The sequence below is a fragment of the Rhodnius prolixus genome, unplaced genomic scaffold, assembly GCF_049639745.1.
Source record: "Rhodnius prolixus isolate KJV_2025 unplaced genomic scaffold, Rpr scaffold_1, whole genome shotgun sequence".
Classification (NCBI taxonomy): Eukaryota; Metazoa; Arthropoda; class Insecta; order Hemiptera; family Reduviidae; genus Rhodnius; species Rhodnius prolixus.
This window is the reverse complement of record NW_027411581.1, coordinates 25,373,655-25,391,644: the sequence shown is the minus strand read 5'-3', so window position 1 is coordinate 25,391,644 and position 17,990 is coordinate 25,373,655. Positions and strand designations below refer to the sequence as shown.

Below are 17,990 nucleotides of genomic sequence, written 5' to 3'. Positions count from 1 at the left end.
ACATTTTATCGCAATCAGAGTAACTCTCAAAATGGAGATTATGTGTGAAAACTAGATGATCCAAAATTCCATTGTTAGTGGTGAACTGAGTTTACAATGAGCCGTGTTGTCTTCTGTTTTCTGCTGCCGATGAATCTCGACAAACTATTTCTTGTCTACTTTCAATATTTTTAAATTTTAAAGTCTATTAAACTTAATCATCTGTAAATCATGTCGTGCTTATAAAATTAGCGTATTTTTTGATATATTAAATTAATATTTTAAATAAATTTAAAATATTAATTTAAAACAAAATATTTTTTAACTAATAAAAAATGACTAATCATTACAAAATTACTTAGCAAACTTGCTATTTACATTTACATAGTTATTTTAGAACATTTCAGAAAATTACTTCATCAAGTAACATGGTATCAGTAATGGGCCAAGCGTAACCTGCCAAGAATGAATTATTGCCAGCAAGCTATAGTTTGCTATTAACACTTGCTTCTGTTACCAGCTTCTGTTAAAGGTAATGTACTAATATGAACAGCCGTTTTTTTTTGCCTCTGTTTTTATTTTTTAACCTTTACACTCTTGTCTAGGATGATTTCAAAACAGAAACTTACAAGTTAGGTTTTTTAAAAATGACATTTAAAAATAAAACTATAATTTTGGTAGCTGAGAGTTTTTTGGGAAAAATTAGCCTTAAAAAGGAAATCCATTCAGTAATTTGGAACTTCGTGTCGTGTAATTTAGATCTCAAGTATCGGCTCAAGTTTCATCATTCTGAGATTTTTCGGTTTTAAGTTATTCGTAAACCAAGACGCCAACCAATTTCTAAATATCCATTTTTCGGACTGTGGAAAAACGTTGATTTCAGGTGAAAATTAAAAAAAAAAATACCTTGAATACCTTTCTCTGACGTAAGCAGAGAAAATAAAAGAATAAAATCTGTAGAAACAATTAATGAAGTGAAATTTACATTTCAAAATAGCTACAGTACGCTGATGACGTTGCTGACATAAGCTGAAAGTCCCCAGGGTATGATATATCCTGAAGCGACCCGGCCAGGGTCACCAGCAGGCTACACAGTTCGTGTTTATAGCGACCTGCACGAAATGTGATGAAACACCTGACGTAAAACTAGAAAACTATGTCGATCTACGTAGTTAAGTACACTTACTTATACATTTGTTTAGCATCCATTGTTTATGAACGTTTTGTAAGTTATAGTTTATGATAACATTATTTTCATAATAATGCTAAAGCCATTGTTGCTCTTCTTTGCCGTGTTTACTAGTATCGCTGGCAAATTTTCAAACTATTTCTTATTATTTGATAAGTTATGACCTTGGAGGAGAACATGTCGCCCTTGTTCTAATTTATTTCTAAATAAGAAACTTGTCTAATAGTTGTGATACAACTTTAAATATTGTTAAAAAAGCAGAAAATTTGGTGTCAAAAGAAAAAGATAATCAGATTTTCCGGCGTTATGGTCTTTGGAATCAAGACTGATAATTAAGTTTCAAGTTCCACAATAGTGTCGCTGCGAAAAGGAGACAATTCTGGGGCATCACAATACCAAGAGAAGAATAAGTTGCGATTTCACTGGCCAGCGTTGCGCTTTAAACTTGATACGGAGATGAAAGACGTGCCGCATTTCCTTGGGGAGTAATGTATATGTTGCCCACTGTAGTGCTGTTTTCGGCACCTCGTAAGTCCCACTTTGAATAATTGTTTTTTCTTTCTTTTTGCCCACCGACTGCTGCATAGACTAGCGCCGTTGGAATAAAATGGCTATGTAATTAATATTTAGTTAAAATTGGAAGTCAAAATAATATTTGTCACTTCAAAAATAATAATTTTCATTCAGAGTAAAAAAAGATATAACCTTCTTCTGAGCCTTCAAATATCATTTTACTAATTTCTTATATTTTTTTTCCTCAATTACTTTTTACAACACTTCTGCTTTTCATCCCTTTTAAAACATTTTATTTTTCTTTTTTACTTTTCATCCAAAACTATGATGCTCAACCATTTTTTGAAAATAATAAAGCTCCATCTCCCATTTTTGAACATCAATTCAAATTCCTGGTTTTTACTGTGGTTAAAAAAAAAAAAATTATGACTCCTTTACAACAATTAAACTAAATTTTTATTAGCTCACGAGTTAATTAACTCTATTACATAATTACTTAATAGCATTAAGTAATTGTGCAGAGTTGGAATGCACTTGATCAAAGACTAATATGGGCAACTCATGTAAAGACTGAAAGACTAGACTTTCATTTAAGTCTCAAACAATTACACTGCAGATTACTGAACTGAAAAGCCCACATTTTGCATTACAATGCATTAGGATTTAGTGTAATGCACATCAGCATTCTGGTGCGCCAACTGACGTGCTAAATTCATACTTTCCTTCTTTATCAGCTTTATACTTATCAGCTTTAAATGTTTCAAACAGAATAATGTTAAAATAATATATGTATATATTATCATAAAACAGTAATGTAAAACCTATGTTAGCAAAATCGTTCATCATTTCTGAATGAATATGGGTAAAAGTTTTGCACTATATTTGTATTTCTTAGCCATATAAATGTTTAAAATGCAGTTGACTAACCAGACTTGATTGTGCGCTGTTGACTGAACTTGATATTGAATAATGAAGTGGATCCCTATACGTTAAGTACCTGTAATAAATCTGGTAGCTATTAATAAATACTGTAATTATTAATAATTACTGAACGGTCAAAGTGATAAATAAGATGTAATTATTGTAATTATCAGAAAAATCTTTTAAATCCAATAAAAATAGGTCTATTGCATTTTTTTTTTTTTTTTTTTTTAAAGGTGCGTGTAAGATCCATTAGCCTCTGGTAGTGTTGTTCAGTTGAGGTCCGAGTTCGACTCGGTTGAGCCTTCAGAGCTCGAGCCTTATAACCCTCGAAGCTCGAGCCGTGAAGCTCAAGTTGGAGGCACATAAACCTGGAGTTGAAGGCTCTTAAAGTGCGAGCCTTTTTAAATTCTTAAGGAATGACGAGTTATCAATTTCAATGAGCAACGAACATTTTAAAAATTATTGTTTTCATTTATACAAAAATATGTTCGAAAAATTCATTAGCTGCTATAAGTTCATTTTATTTTAAGAAATGAATTTTGTTGTGGAGAGTATATAGGGCACTTCAGCCTGAAACCTCCTTTTGTATATATATTTGCACAACTGTTTTTAAATTGTAAATAAATTTTGTCAATTCAATTTAAAAAGAAATGAATTTATTAATAGTACAAATAAAATGCTTTATATAAAAAACAAAAAAAAGCTCGAGCCTTGGAGGCACACCGAGCTTTCTGTGAGGCATCAGTTCGAGCTCTGACTCGAACCACCCACTGAACCCTGAGAGCTCGAGCGCTTAAGGCTCGAACCTTATAGCTTTATAGCTCAGCTCTTGAACAACACTAGTCTCTGGAGACTCAGTGCATTGCCGGTCCCTGGACTGTGTTCTCTCGCTTAGGACTGTCTAGGGATAAATTTGGCCCACAACCTCCATCACACTGGACCATCGTCAACAAAGCTGTGAGCTTATTCCCTCCCTTGTTTTCAATGATCATTAAAAGATTTTTTTTTTTTTTGTAGTTTTATAATTATAGCTCTTCTTTTTATTATTTGCACAAACATAGAATATTTACACATCCGACCATGGTCCCGGGTTCGAATCCAGCTGACTCTCAGATTTTCTCTTCCCAGGAGTTTCTTACAACTCACTGTCCGGTGATGGACAGTGTTGTCTGTTACAAGAGAACACTGTCCGAAGGCCGGCAGTGCAGTGAAAAACGCTCCGGGCGCCAATAACCACAGATTTTGACGCGCCTTAAATCATAAAAAAATTACTTATAATTACTTAACGAATTAACGTAATTATACAAAAAAACGAAAGTGAATGAAACATATGAATATTTAGAAAATTAGATAAAAGGTTTATAAAATAACAGAAAATTAATAAATAAAATTTCATAACAAAGTTATTCATTTTTACTGTCAGAACTTTTGCGGCAGATAGCTTTGCAAAGATTTTTGTACATTTTAAGGAATTTGGGTAAAAATCGTCTTTATAATTCCAAGTTGGAGTCTTTAAACCTTTTTTTTTACAATCATGGGTGCTCACTCTCATAAAATTATTCCCATAACTTTCACTAATTGTTACCATAATTCGGTTAACCATTAACCAAATATTTACTGGTTTTTAGGCGTAAATTTTGAGAGTTCATACTTTTGCCAGCCTTAAATGTTTCGACAGGGGTGATTGTCCTCGTGGTCATCGGATTGTGTACACTATTTCTAGACCTTCACCCAGTGACACCAGATTTGCAACACACAAAATCATCATAACGTTTAATTACCAAAAGAAAGATTGTTGCCAATTTTAGTCATATTTGTTTTTGTTTTTTTTTCTGCTAAGCTGTCGACCTAGGGTCTAGGTCATCAACAGGGCTAGGGAACACATTTTACAGTAACATATTATAATGTATGTTCATTAATTTGACATAAATTACAATTAATTATTTAATTACCATTTTTAATATTTATTCAGCCAGGTTGGTACTACTTACCTCAGATAATTATTTCCAACTAATGAAGTTTCAAATATGGAAATAAGTGTATAAGAGTGTGCTCAGAAGAAGTGCAATTTAGGGGTCAAGGATTCCAACTTTCGGATAGTACGGGCGTTTCTTTACTTCAGTGTAAACAATCGAAAATTCTGTGAATTCTAAACACTTATAACCTAGTAATTAGCATTAAACGAAAGGTTACCGAGAACACAGCATTACCGGATCCCCTTTCCTTTGGAATACGGAGAGGGGAAAATACGGCGAAATGTTTAAGGAAACAATTTTTAAAGCGTTTAATAATAACGTGTCGCTGTTATTTTTTTTGTTCTTTGTGTTTTTAGTATAATAGCAATTCTCAAACATTACGTATTGAAATTTATATAAAGATAGAGATAAATATTTCTGTGGCTTGGTGCAAGAAATGCCAATGTCAGATTTTGGTAAAAATGAGTAAAAAATCTGTTTTGATATATTAACCATCAGAATTTTTCTTGCAAGGAGTGCCGAAGTCAATTTCAAAGTAGTAACTGAGTTACTAAAACTTACTAGTGCCAATGTCAAAATTTAGCATCAATATTTTCCCCCTCCAGGTAAACCAAAGTGGACATATATTCTCTTAATCCCTTTTATGACATTGGCACTTCTTGCACTAAGCCACAGATTTATTTTCGAGGTTCATTAAAGATGATAGATTACTTTCTTGGAGATAACCGTCAGGAGAAGATATTGTGATAGAGTCCCTACCAGAAAGTCAAAATAATCATTCAACCGGCAATGCCTAGTCACTAATCTATTTCCGGGATAGAATTTCCTGTGTAACAGGAAACAGATCCAACGATTTTCTTGAAACTTCGCTGAACTATAAATTCATAAATTTTTGTTGAAAAAAAAGTTTGTAGGTAAATGCTTCAAGTAGTTGGAGAAAGGTGGGGGTAAAGTCCCAAGTAAAGTATTAGCGGCTTCATCTCCTGAGTAATCCTTAATAAATTATTAAATACCTGAGTTGAATTCTAAATTTGAAGAGAATCGATTGGCCAGTAATGTCAATGCCACTGCAATTAATGTATTTTTAATTTTCAAGACAATTTTTTTTACAACTGCAGTTAGAAAAAGTCATTGCTTCAAACCGGCCATTTTTTTTTTTTTGTTTAATTAATTACATTGACCGTCTTATTGGGTAATCATTAATAATGACCGGTAATTATTAATACAAACCTTCTAATCACTTCAACCGTAACATATGTATTATATACTCTCTTCGGTAATATTATCTAAATTATCTAAACATTACCATATGAGTGCATGTTCACGGTTGAAGAAGTTAGCTAGATTGTATTAATAATAACCGAAGCTAGATAAAATATAAATAGAGAAAAATGTTGGAGTTAGCTGATGCACTATTCTGTCTGTAAGTTGAAAATTAACCAGCTGATTTAATGGCAAGAAACCAAACATTTAGACAATGGTGCGTTATCATAAGGACATCCCAAAAAGCAAAATAACGGCCCTCATTATATATCCTCAAATACAGCAAAAGACTTAATTAACTAGTCTATATGATGTGATCAAATAAAATATTGAGGAAATCCTGCTCCTCATAGCAATTTGGTTCATTCCTAGAGATCTGATTTGAAAGATAACCACAATCAGATTAGTTTCAATGGCAGCAATTTTGTAGTAAGAGGAAATTTTAGTTATAATTATTTATTTGATTCTAAAATTTAGAGTATTCTACCTCAATTCCTGTATGTATATATTTATACACTTTTATATAAATAATAAAATAAAATAAAAAAAATGGAAACACCTGACCAAGGATCAGGTTAGAATTGAGGTTTCTAGACGCTGGCCAGTTTCTAGAAGCTGGCCCGTCCCAGTTTGGAATGGAGGACAAGGCCAGACAGTGGTCTTTGAAAAGGATATCTCCAAAATTTGAAAAGAATTGGAGATCAGTTTAACACTAAATACGACCAAAAAAAAAAAATACAAATGCCTCCTGCAAAGACAATGAACTCTGGATCAGTGGGATCCTTCACCATCTTCAAACTTTGGGACATAAATCGTCAATTTTTGGGTTAGTCTGTTGTAACTTTTTTTTTTTACTTTTTCTATTACGGTCACTCAAGAAGGTATTGGCATAAATCATAATTTTAAACGGTGTAAAATTTTAAATAGATGTCATTAACTTTTTAAAATTAATTTAAAAAAATATCTGCGACATCAATAAAAATTTATAATCTTTAAAAACTATTTGCCTTGCAGCAATTTTAATAATTTATCTTAAATTGTTAATAAATTAATAGGCTGTCAAATTTAACTGCTCCGTCAATCAGGTTTAGCTAAATACAGTTTTTTTCTGAAGGCTATTTGTGTATAATTAGATAACTGAACATTGATGAAAGTTGATTCCAGTACTAACACTTTTTTTCAATCATTTGTTACAGGAATCGTTACAGAAGTTATTTCAGTCTTTTTTAAAGTTTAAAATGCTCAGAAAGGTGAAACTGATATTGAAATGTTCATTATCAATTGATGCTGTATCGATAAACTTGATCTTATTCCAAGAATATCTGATGGGATCATTTCTATGCCGGCCAGACTTTCTGTAAGATCTTATGATGATAAGATAAGATGATGATTAGGACCAAAATCTAGCAGATTATTGCAGGTAATGCGTCAAGGAAATTCTGATTCAAATCACTTGCAAGAATTTCGATTCTGCAACTATCTATGTAAGTGTATGAGTGAGTATTGGGGGATGTTAGTGTAATTGTTGAGATGTAGTTTCTTTTTATCCGGCGCATCGACGTCTATGGTCATTAGCGCCTGAGATGTAGGTAGAGGGGAAAATCTGCTGGGATGTTAAACCTCTGCTCATCTGGCTAATCCATTTCCGCTAAGTGAAGCTAACTATATTTGCAACCAAAATCTACGTTTCAGCATAAGTTAAGTACACCTTCTTCAGCAAGAATAATTCCTGGGAGTGTTCACTTCAGACTTCTTTCTATTGTTGTCCTTAGTTTTTATTCTGAAATCCAATCTCTGCCGCTATCGAATGGATCTACTTTTCTGGATATCATTGCTGTAATTGTAGAGTGTAGTATGGAAGAGTCCTCGAGTAAGGTACCGCTCTTGATTTGAGAGCTACAGTCCTAGTTTAGCGTCACAAAAATACGGAGATTGTTTTGCTTACTAGACTTCACATCCAAGTCTGCATCTAGAAGCGTGTTGGAGACACGCGTTGTCAAGTATTCTGCGGATTCAAATTGATAGTAAAATTTCCTTCTGAGGAGCAGATCAAGCACACCTCAGAGAAAGCTGCCAAGGTGCGTTAAGAAGGCTGATGAGGTCTAAGGGAGGTCCTATGGCGAGTAGACGGCTACTGTTGATATCTTTAACAAAAGTCAAACTGTTGTTTCGATGCGTAAGTTGGGCTAAAGCCCTCAAGAAGGCAAGATATTGAGGCAGATAGCCACAGTCCAATGAAGAGGTGCTCTAAAAGTAATTTAGGGATCACTCCAGTGGCCGGAAGTGGGTATCACATGTTCCTTCTCCATCTTCCACATCTTCTTAATTTCATCGTCCAAATCTTTCTCATCCGCTTTTTTTTTTTGTTTAATTGAACCTTGGAAATTCTCTTCTTTTCTTAACCTTGCGGTACTGTGTCCCCGGACAGTTTTTAGGATAACATGCTTGGTTATAACGGTGCAAATATTCCGTTTGAAGCAAAATCCTACTAGCGTATACCATCTCATTGCAACCTCACTGTCAGTGACATTAAGGGTGATCTACATATGCCTGTTTTGGAAACATAAGCGAATAAACAATGAGTCTTTTTATTAGGCACCGTATCTCCTGATAATGAAATTGCTGTAAATTATTACAAAATGCAACTGAAGGTGCAACTACCTCTAAAGTAAGTAAGTAAAGCAATGCCTATTTTGTCCAAGCGGCGGGCTTAACGTCCAACTACCAAATTAGGGGTCGTGATCAGAGGGGACTAGTACTTCACTGCAAATTCTAATTATTAACCACTAAAACAGCGCCACATAATTATGTTCCATCCAAATTGCATGAGTTTTCTAGCGAAGTATTTGTAACTATTAAGAAGAATCGTAATATTATTCAAGAATTAGATACAGAAATAAATTTTTAATTGCTACGACTTATGCTTGACTAAATTTTTACCTAAAATTTAATGGATTACCTTTACGGAACGAAAAGGAAACATAAATTCCACTTGTAAATATTGTTAAGTTGTGCAACATACGAGTATATTATCTTCTATACAAGTATTACATGCTAAAGGTATTCTATTTTTGCACAAAAATACTGTAGCAAAAGTGAGAATAAAATACAAAATTCTTGACTAGAAGATTGTTTGCGCAATATGGAGTCCTACCTATTTATGTGGCGCTGTTTTAGAATGCGCATATAGAAGTTAGCAGGTTTCTCGTCCGCGTGAACAGGCGCGTTCGTACGAGAACGTCCGTTACATAATGCTCAAGGTTGGACAAGTGCGTCCAGTAATATATTATATATTATATATGTATATAATACTACGGTTGCCTCCTCATCAAAAAAAAAAAAAAAAAAATTCAGCCTCTTTGATCAACATGATTTTTAGTCTCCCGCTAAAGAATGAGAGAGCAAGATAAAGCAGAAGAACATACTCAAGTCCATCATCATCATCTTTATAATCATTAGAAGATTCGAGGTTTTGACTAAACTGCTACTGGACATTATTCAAATATCCTTCGGTATCCGAGCAACTGAGGACAGAGATGGAGTGAGATAGAAAATTGGTACCAAATTGTTGGGTTAGCATAAAAAAGAGCTTCACAAACTATTAATGCTCACGATATTTATTGACTATCAATTTTAATTGGACGGTTCTAAATTAGCTTTAATTTTATTCAGATCCGACTTCTGCTACTGCAGTTGAGCCGAATAAACAGCTAAATGGCTTGGCAAAAGAGCCAGCTAATTGGGGATAGAAAAAAAAGATGTTTAACGTAAGAAAGATAATACCCATGGCATTATTAACTAAATGCATAAAATAAATTTTTAATGTTTATGTCGTTCTGACTGATGTCTTTTCTAAATAATTCCTTTTACAATAACTGGAGCTCCATGAAGTGTCTTCCAAGTCCTGAAAATGAAAAGGGTTGAAACATTGGAGAACTCCAGAAGTTGCTTAAACAATACTCAGCGCTAAGAGTTACCAAATTAGTACCAAATTTTTGGGTTAGCAAGATTTTCGAAATGGTCGCGAGAAATATATTTTATTAGACTAAAATTTAATAATACTAAATATTCCTAAATTAATTAAAAATGACACAACTTTTATTACAACCCATTTAGAAGTGTAATAATATTTGAAAAGAATTCATTCAATTTAAATGTTCTAAACAAACAGTGATTTTGTGAAATTTAAAAGGTTTCCTCGTAATTTTATTTTTTGGCATGGATTTAAGGGAAAGGCCAGGTTAGTTTGCCTGTGACTTGGCTGAATATTGGTCTCCCTGTTTCAAATTAGAAAATTCCACTAAATACATTAATAAAATCCTTTATGAATTTGTATAATCAATCTTCATTGTTGCTGTCTTCAATATTCAACGGCCGTCAACAATTCTATTTCTTTTGTTCACACATTGTTAAGCTTCAACTTCTAAAAGATATTAAACATCTTTTGCTGGGTAAAGTTCACTACTTTTAACAAAAGCCTAGAAATAATGAACCAGTTCAGAAGGCATAAATGGACAAAAGAGGACTTAAAGAAGCCATCATTTATTTTTATTTACAGTAAAATGGGATAAAATAAATAATAAAGTTGAACTCATTCAGAGGTTTGTCTAGCGTGGCCTTTTTTTTCATATATAGACATTTGTTATCTATTCTGTTATCACACAGAGGAGAACATCCTTCCCCTTCTTCCAATGCTTCTATATCCCGCCCACTGAAGCAGCTACTCCCTACAGATACAGCATGACAACTATTCATGTTACCTCTCTCTTCTGGCTGCACAGTCTTATTATATGTCTATTGTTAGCACACAGGACTCATGTATTGGGTTGACTTCTCTCACCTGTACCCTAGGTACCCTAGCTACCATCGTACTCTTTATGATTCCCACCATCTGGTCAACTCACTACATTCACAACCTAGAGTGTTTCAAACTGCGTCATACCTGTTTGCTCTCTTTTCTCATTCTCTTGGTCGGATCCTTCTACAAAACGATTTGTCTCTGGTTGTCGGGTTACAGAGCCAAAGAGGTGAAGATCTTTATCTATCTCCAGTTATTAATGACTTCTCTCCCGATCTTGTATTATTATTATTATTCATTTCTATTTTTTTTTATTATTAATATTTTTAATAGATGCGTGTCTTTTTACGTTTTTTTTAAATGTTTAATTAGAAGAAGACTCAATGAACCATGACATAAGAAAGCAGTGGGCCCATTCAGGGTAACCAAAAAGCTGACTGATCAACCCTTTTTAGGCTCAGAGCCCGTGTTGCTCGTCTGTAGCAATTGTAGAGTTGTCAGAATCGCGGAATGGGAGAATAAACAAAAATTGAACAAGAGGTGGCGGCACCATAACTCTTGCGCAGTTGAAGTAATTATATAGTACGTCCAGTTATCATTAATTGCACTAGCACAGTCTAATGACTGAAGTGAAATCGGCTGTCACCACAACGCAAGATTAAGGAATCTACAGTGTGCATATAGGTCAGATTGTAAACCTTTCTCTGAAATATGCACACTACAATGAGTCTGGTAGGTTTTAAGATGACCAGGGTGAAGATTGGGGGTAAGAATTGGACGAGATTTAGCCTGTACTAGGTCCATTTGTTGCCTAGGTTCTATGCTTTAGGGCGCCTGTCGTGTAGCTAGGGCGGTTTGTGGCTAAACCCTCAAATTGAGCTGCTGAGATGTACTGGTTCTTTACCCGGAGCCTTTTTCAGCGCTTAACCATTTCTTACTTCAATCCTCAAGTGAGAAATAAATTAATTTAGTTCACAAATTTTAACATTAACCCGGCTTTGGTCGCACTGTGAGCTTTTACCTCACACCAAACAAAATAACTAGAATTTCCTTTTGTGTAGCCGACTTTAAGACTTCTAAGTACTAGAATATGAGATTTTCTAGTATTAAAAATATTCAGTTTCCTTCCTGGAAGGTTATTTCGAAAAAAGGCGGGATATGAGCAATTTCCTCACGCGCGACCATTCGTGTTATTGTTTTCTAACCCATAGTCATTTCTATTTAGCAAGCGTTTGTTTTCCTTTTATTATTTTTGTTGTTTTATCTTTATAACAGTTGTTTTCTCTGTTCTCTTTTATTATATTGGTGAAAATGAGTCACAGAGCAGAATATAGCACTATTGGATAAAATCCCAGATGAGAAAAATTGTAAGAACTTAGTTCTGTATTTATTTCCATAATTTAACACAAAATTATAAATGTCTAGCATTTAGTATAGTATTTAAAATTTCTTTCTAAAGTTTTATTTTCTTTGTTATTATTGTCTTAACCATCTAAAAATATTTAAACATCATGTTTACAGACAGTTATGTACAGCTTCTTGAGGCAAAAGAAATTCGTCTGCATCACAAGAATTATTTTCTGGAAATTTAGGCATATCATAAGACAATTTGGATGAGTTCGAAATTAGATAAGAAAAGCAAAAAAATACTTTAAATACAATATAAAAAAAACACTTTTAATAATTTGTTGTAAACACAATTTCGTCTAGTTTTGTCAACATATTTTAGATGTAAACATCAGAAATTGGAATTGTGTTTATTTAAATGCCAATTTTATTCCATGTTAAATAACAATAATAATCGCCGAACTTAATAAAATAGCCGGAAATGCTCAAGCGCGACCACTACATTATCAGTACAAGGTGCGACCAACGCGGGGTTAATATCGACAAAATGAATCGCTATGGCGTCTTATAGCATGGTGGATAGCGTGAGAAGCTGACGATCAAAACGCTGTAGTATCACTAGGTAATGACCATTTGGATAGAGGTTTAAAAGAGAGTTTTGGCTAAAAACATATATTTTGGAAGGTTGGAGAATCTGCCATAGTTCTAATATTTAAGTAATTCTTATGATAAAGTTTGAGAAGAAATTTTTTATCTCAAATGCTTCAAATTATAAGCGAGAAGAAAGACGGAAAAATTAGAAACAGTGGCAAGTGAGAAGTATTTGTGGAGAAGGTGTTAAATAGTATCTAAGGTGTCAACGTGATGGAGTTTGTTTGTTTTTAAAATGTTAGAAAATTAAGCCGACAACTAGTGGTGATAAGGCGAACAAATCCACTGCGAACACGCCGAGTCCCAAGAGTGGGAAGTGCAGAAAATAGAAGAATTTACTCAATTAGTGCCGTTTTCACAACTAATTGTAAAGGTAGTCTATCTTTAGTGTTAGGTCTGTTTCCTCTTGCAATTAGACATATATTGTCTACATAGCAAAACTTACGTAGAATTTACTATTAACAATTCTGTTCATTACTCAAAAAGTTATCTTGTCTAATGTGGATCTTCTTTAAAGAAAAATAAGCATGTACTACTTTGCTCCCTTCAAGTAACAAAACAAGAAGAAATTCAATGTTCTAGTTAGAAGAACGTGTGAAACCGCACTGGCAATGAAGGAATGAAGCGCTGGCTAAGATGATGTAAACAAAAAAATCGCGTTTCTAAAATCGGTGACTATAATAAAAAAATATCAGGGCAGTCAACAACTTGCCTAGAACATCCCAATATAATTGCTAAAATATATTTTAAAAAAACATTTGAACAATATAACAAGTAGATAGCAAATTTCGGAATAGTTTTTAAGCAAATTTTGAAAAATGAAATTTGAGACAAAAATAAGTTTTTCTATTACGGGATCTGGGTAAAGTTCAAGAAAGATTGAACCGCTTCCCTTTTTCCACTAATTCGGGAAAACATTCGCTCCCATTTCACAAATAATATATACGTTGTTTGGATTCTGCGGTTTCTTATTCCTCGTCTAAGAGAAATCTAATTTTGCATAAGTAACTTTCTCCGTAATTTCAATTTTTTTTTTCTTTTAAATTCTTTCACAAATGAATTATTCCAACAACTTTTCCGCCCAAATACCTAAAACATACTTCACTAACTTGATTTCTACTTCATTGATTCGATCAACACCAAAAAAATCAAATCTTACTATCAAGGAATCTAAATTTCTAGTTTTACATAAAAATAATAATAATAATAATAAAGAATTTTATGAGTAAGGTGGTCTAATTAAACACAGCAGCCAATCAGATTTCTTCCATGGAGTTACGATAATTATGCGCCGCAATAAAAAATCTTTATTTTCACTTGAAATAAATGATATCAAGCCATTATTAGGGAAAATTGCAACTTGCTAGTACTGGGATGCACCATCGCATAAACTACGTGCACCATTTATTTAAAAATTTTATTTACAGATTAAAAACACATAAATTCAACATTATCATGGGGCTTTTTTACAAAAAATACCAAATTATTAAAATAATACCATGACAAAAATATTCCTAATAAAATGCAACTTTTTGTAATAGTTGTAATAGTTTTTACGAGTTTAGAACAGGGCTGCTTACCGCAATATCATATAACTCAGCTTATGGCAATTATTACTAATTTAATGTTTGTGCACCTCGATTGAAGTGGGGGCCAGCGATCAAGTAAGCAGGGGTGAATGGAAGGATTAATTGAGCTCGTTGAAGGTAGTAATATTTATGACTTCGTAAAAGATACCTCTATTTCTCTCATTATCTCGTCAATCCTCTCTCTCTCGTCATCTTTCCAAGCGAACAGCTGAATATGGCATCTGTCAGGATTTATTGCAGGTACTGGAGCTGCAGGATGTAAAATTAAAATCTATAAACTTAATATTTATGTCCCTAGTCTGAGATAAAGTTTACCTTGTTGAAGCATCTATTTAAATTTCAGTAAGCATCTTTTAATTATGAATGGGCATTTAAATGAAGTAAAAAACATTATTTATTAATTTTAAGTTGCAAAATCTCCTGCAACAGGAGATCAGGAGGAACTCATCCAAGAGTGTCGTGAGAGGCGTAAACATCCAGTGACCACCCACCAGATTCACTGTTTATTTACTGACCTTCTTCAAGACGCCACAATAGTCGAGCGGTTAGAGAAGGGGCCTGCAAAGCTAAGATTTATTTTGGCACTGAGTTCGATTCCAGTTCTAGGGCCTTGGACTGTGTTTAATGGTAGAAAAAGAAATTTACAGTCAAGCATTTTTGCTAGTCACCTCAGTCCACGATACCTAATTTGCTAGTTGGACGTTAAACCTGCCTGAAAAAGTAGGAATTACTTCATTTTTTTTAAAAACTTGGACATATCGAAGGCAAGATATGATTAAAAATGTAAATATCAATAAATTCAAGTCTTGAAGATGAATTCAAGATGCATTCCAGATTCATACTGCAATCATTTATGTACAAGAACTTTGATTCAGTATTCTCAGTACTCAGAGTACCACTTGATATTAATAATATGCGCAATAATAAAGTGATAAGTTTTTATTATTTTGTTCAAGCCCTTTTACTTTATTAGCGTCCCTGCTACTCAGTTTTCTAAATTCTTCGATTACTCGAATCTATATTAGGTTATAATCGTAATTAGGTTATCTTGTTCATCATATGCTGAACATTCAATAATTTATTTTTTAATTATTGAACAATGTCTACCAGGAAGAAATGAACTATAACAAGTTGTAATAATTTATTGGGCAACTAAAGAAAAAATATATTTTTTTTACTATATTTATTATGGCTAAATGGTATAGGGTAACATGTCTGTATGTCTAAGTATGTATTATAAATATGAACTTATTTTATATATATATATATATATAAGGACAGGTGGCTAGCCTTGTAGACGTGTTTCTGTGGCAGCATGCTCGGAAGAAATGGCGCCTTATAGCCCTGTATGGACCTAAGTGATTTATAGCACAGGTTGACTGACCGACTTGGATACAGCGCGCAATTAAACCTTCAAATGGATTTTTATTTAACGTTAGACTTCGTGATTAATTCGTCATAGCATATGATTGGACTTTTGCTGTTCATAATGGTTAAGAATTCTAATAAATAGCATAGCTTAAGTGTAGTTCTAGAATCTTGAATAAGAACTGGATTGTGCTTTAAATAATATAACAAAGGTATTGTTTGCATGTGGGCTTAATTAAGTATGATGGAGAAAAGTGCTATGATAAATTCTTCTAGGAGAAGGACTTCCTGGAGAAATAAGGTGTGATTGTATAGTACTTATCTTTTGAAAAAAGGGATTGAAAAAACTACTTGCAAAGCGATTGCTGTAAAGCGATCACTGTTTGATTAAAAGCATAAAGAAGATTATCTGCAAAATACTAACGAATCCTAATGTACACAGGTGCAAAGCGGCTTCTGTGCAGGCAGGTTCTCAGCAGACAGGTTTTCCAATGAGCTAGTAACTGGAGAAACTACTTGCTAAAAGCCTCTGACAGGGATCTCCTTTGGGATCCTCTAACTAAAGTAGGTATATCGTCAGGTTTGATCCAGACTATTAGAAAGATTTATCAAGGAAACTGCTGCTAAATAAAATTGGAAGATATTAAAATTTATAACCAGTAAGGGGCACATTCAGAGTGTCCCAATATTATTTAGATTTTTTATTTATTTATTTATTTATTTTTTAACACAGCCCTAAATGATTGGGGCACGAAATGTGGCGAAATGGAAACAATGGCTATCAGAAAAGCGAACTATTTTTCCATTTAGGACCACTGATTCAAAAAAAAATTGGTGGATTAATTGACGATTTATCAAAATGTTATCGGTGCTCTAAACTCAATTCTCTGGAATTACTCAAATCACCTGAAACCGCAAAAGGCTAACATTAAAGTTTATGTTAAGAATACCTAAAGAATACCTACATGGCACCAAAATATAAGTAAATGTTAGAAGAAGAGGAAAAATCAGCTCTGGAATTGACTTTTTGGTTTAGAAAAGACTTAGTAGGCTGCCCAAAGCATTTTGGAAAAGGGACCTAGCTGAAGGGGGAGGAGAAGTACGCCAAAGTAATGTTGGGTGTGCAATGTTAGAAAAAGTCTCCAAAGGGAAGAACTAGCCATGTACATATAGGACATGGCAAAGCGATGCTTCCAGCAGGTTTGTATTTTGAAATTTATTTATTAAGCTTAAGTAGATAATATTTTCCTGGCGTCGAACTCAGTAAGAGTATTATGCCTTGGCTGTGAAAACAAAGAACCGAAGAAATCCTGCGCTTGGGCAGAAATAGATTACTCTGATCACAGGCCTATTCACGGAGCATGGTAGGTTTAGGAAGCATCTATTCAAGATCGGGTTTATTAGCTCAAAACCGTTGCACAGATTGTGTCAGGAAGAGGAGGAAACGACCTCTCACTTGTACGATTGCGTTGCAAAAAGAACTAGCATGGAAAGTCCTCAACCTTTTTTCTTGGGAAGGTTTCGTCTACTAGATCCAAAGGGGGAAGGCACAATAAGCCTCTTGCGGCTGCGGTGCCTGGGGCATAGGTGCCGTTCAGCTTTTTCTATTCTAAGTTGATAATAATTTCTTATTTATTTGTAATAGGACTTTAACCCATTTTTATATATTAAAATCCAAAGAGAAAAAAGTTTAAATATAATAATAATGAAGCAGACTACTCTCAATCTCTTGAAGAGAGATGAAAAAGAGCTATTTAGAAGTGGATGTACACAAAGAATGTTTACCAACGTTCAATAGTATTGCTTAGGAAGTGACTAGATGACTACTTTCAAATGGTTGTGTACATAGGAGGGAGTCATATGTCTAAGTAGGTGTACGTGTTATCAACAGTGTGGCAGGGAGCGATCTCCACCATCCACTGGGGATGTCCGGAGGGACAAACACAAATAGAGGGAGTACCACAGTTAGGACCTTTTTAGAAGTGGCAAAGTGTATGTGTTTGGAGTGCATGTGGCCGGCTGCTCACAGACTAGTCAAGAAGAAATGGCCAGGAGGTGGACGCAGGGAGTTCGGTCTAAAGACAGATGACCGGCAATGGTCACCACTTATTGGGGAGCTCCGGCCGCAACTTGTTGCCACCCCCACACACCTCGCTACTAAGTGATAAATACTGCGCTCCCTCCCAATAACAACAACTAGCCCAGCGCCACAACCGCCTTCTCAGCTTTATTGCCAAATAATTGGGACATCTCTCCTCGTTTGCTACCCCTACCGGTCGGTCTTCCTTCGCCTTTCCCCTGTAACATTATCACCAACCACTGCGTTATTGCCACTTTCTTTCGAACAGACGGTTATAAGTAATTTCCTTCCTTCAATTTTATCTAGTTGCAAC

At 34.2% G+C, this 17,990-nt stretch overlaps 1 protein-coding gene and 1 long non-coding RNA gene across 10 annotated transcripts in view; one reads left to right on the top strand and one right to left on the bottom strand.

The window, feature by feature from the left end:
• vvl (ventral veins lacking) overlaps positions 1–17,990 on the bottom strand; it is a 241,027-nt gene that overhangs the window by 9,748 nt on the left and 213,289 nt on the right. The gene's annotated exons all lie outside the window — the stretch shown is intronic.
• LOC141458115 (uncharacterized) lies at positions 156–12,361 on the top strand. Its single transcript, XR_012460748.1, has 3 exons — positions 156–511; positions 7,041–7,264; positions 12,164–12,361. It is a non-coding gene; the product is annotated as an uncharacterized lncRNA (long non-coding RNA).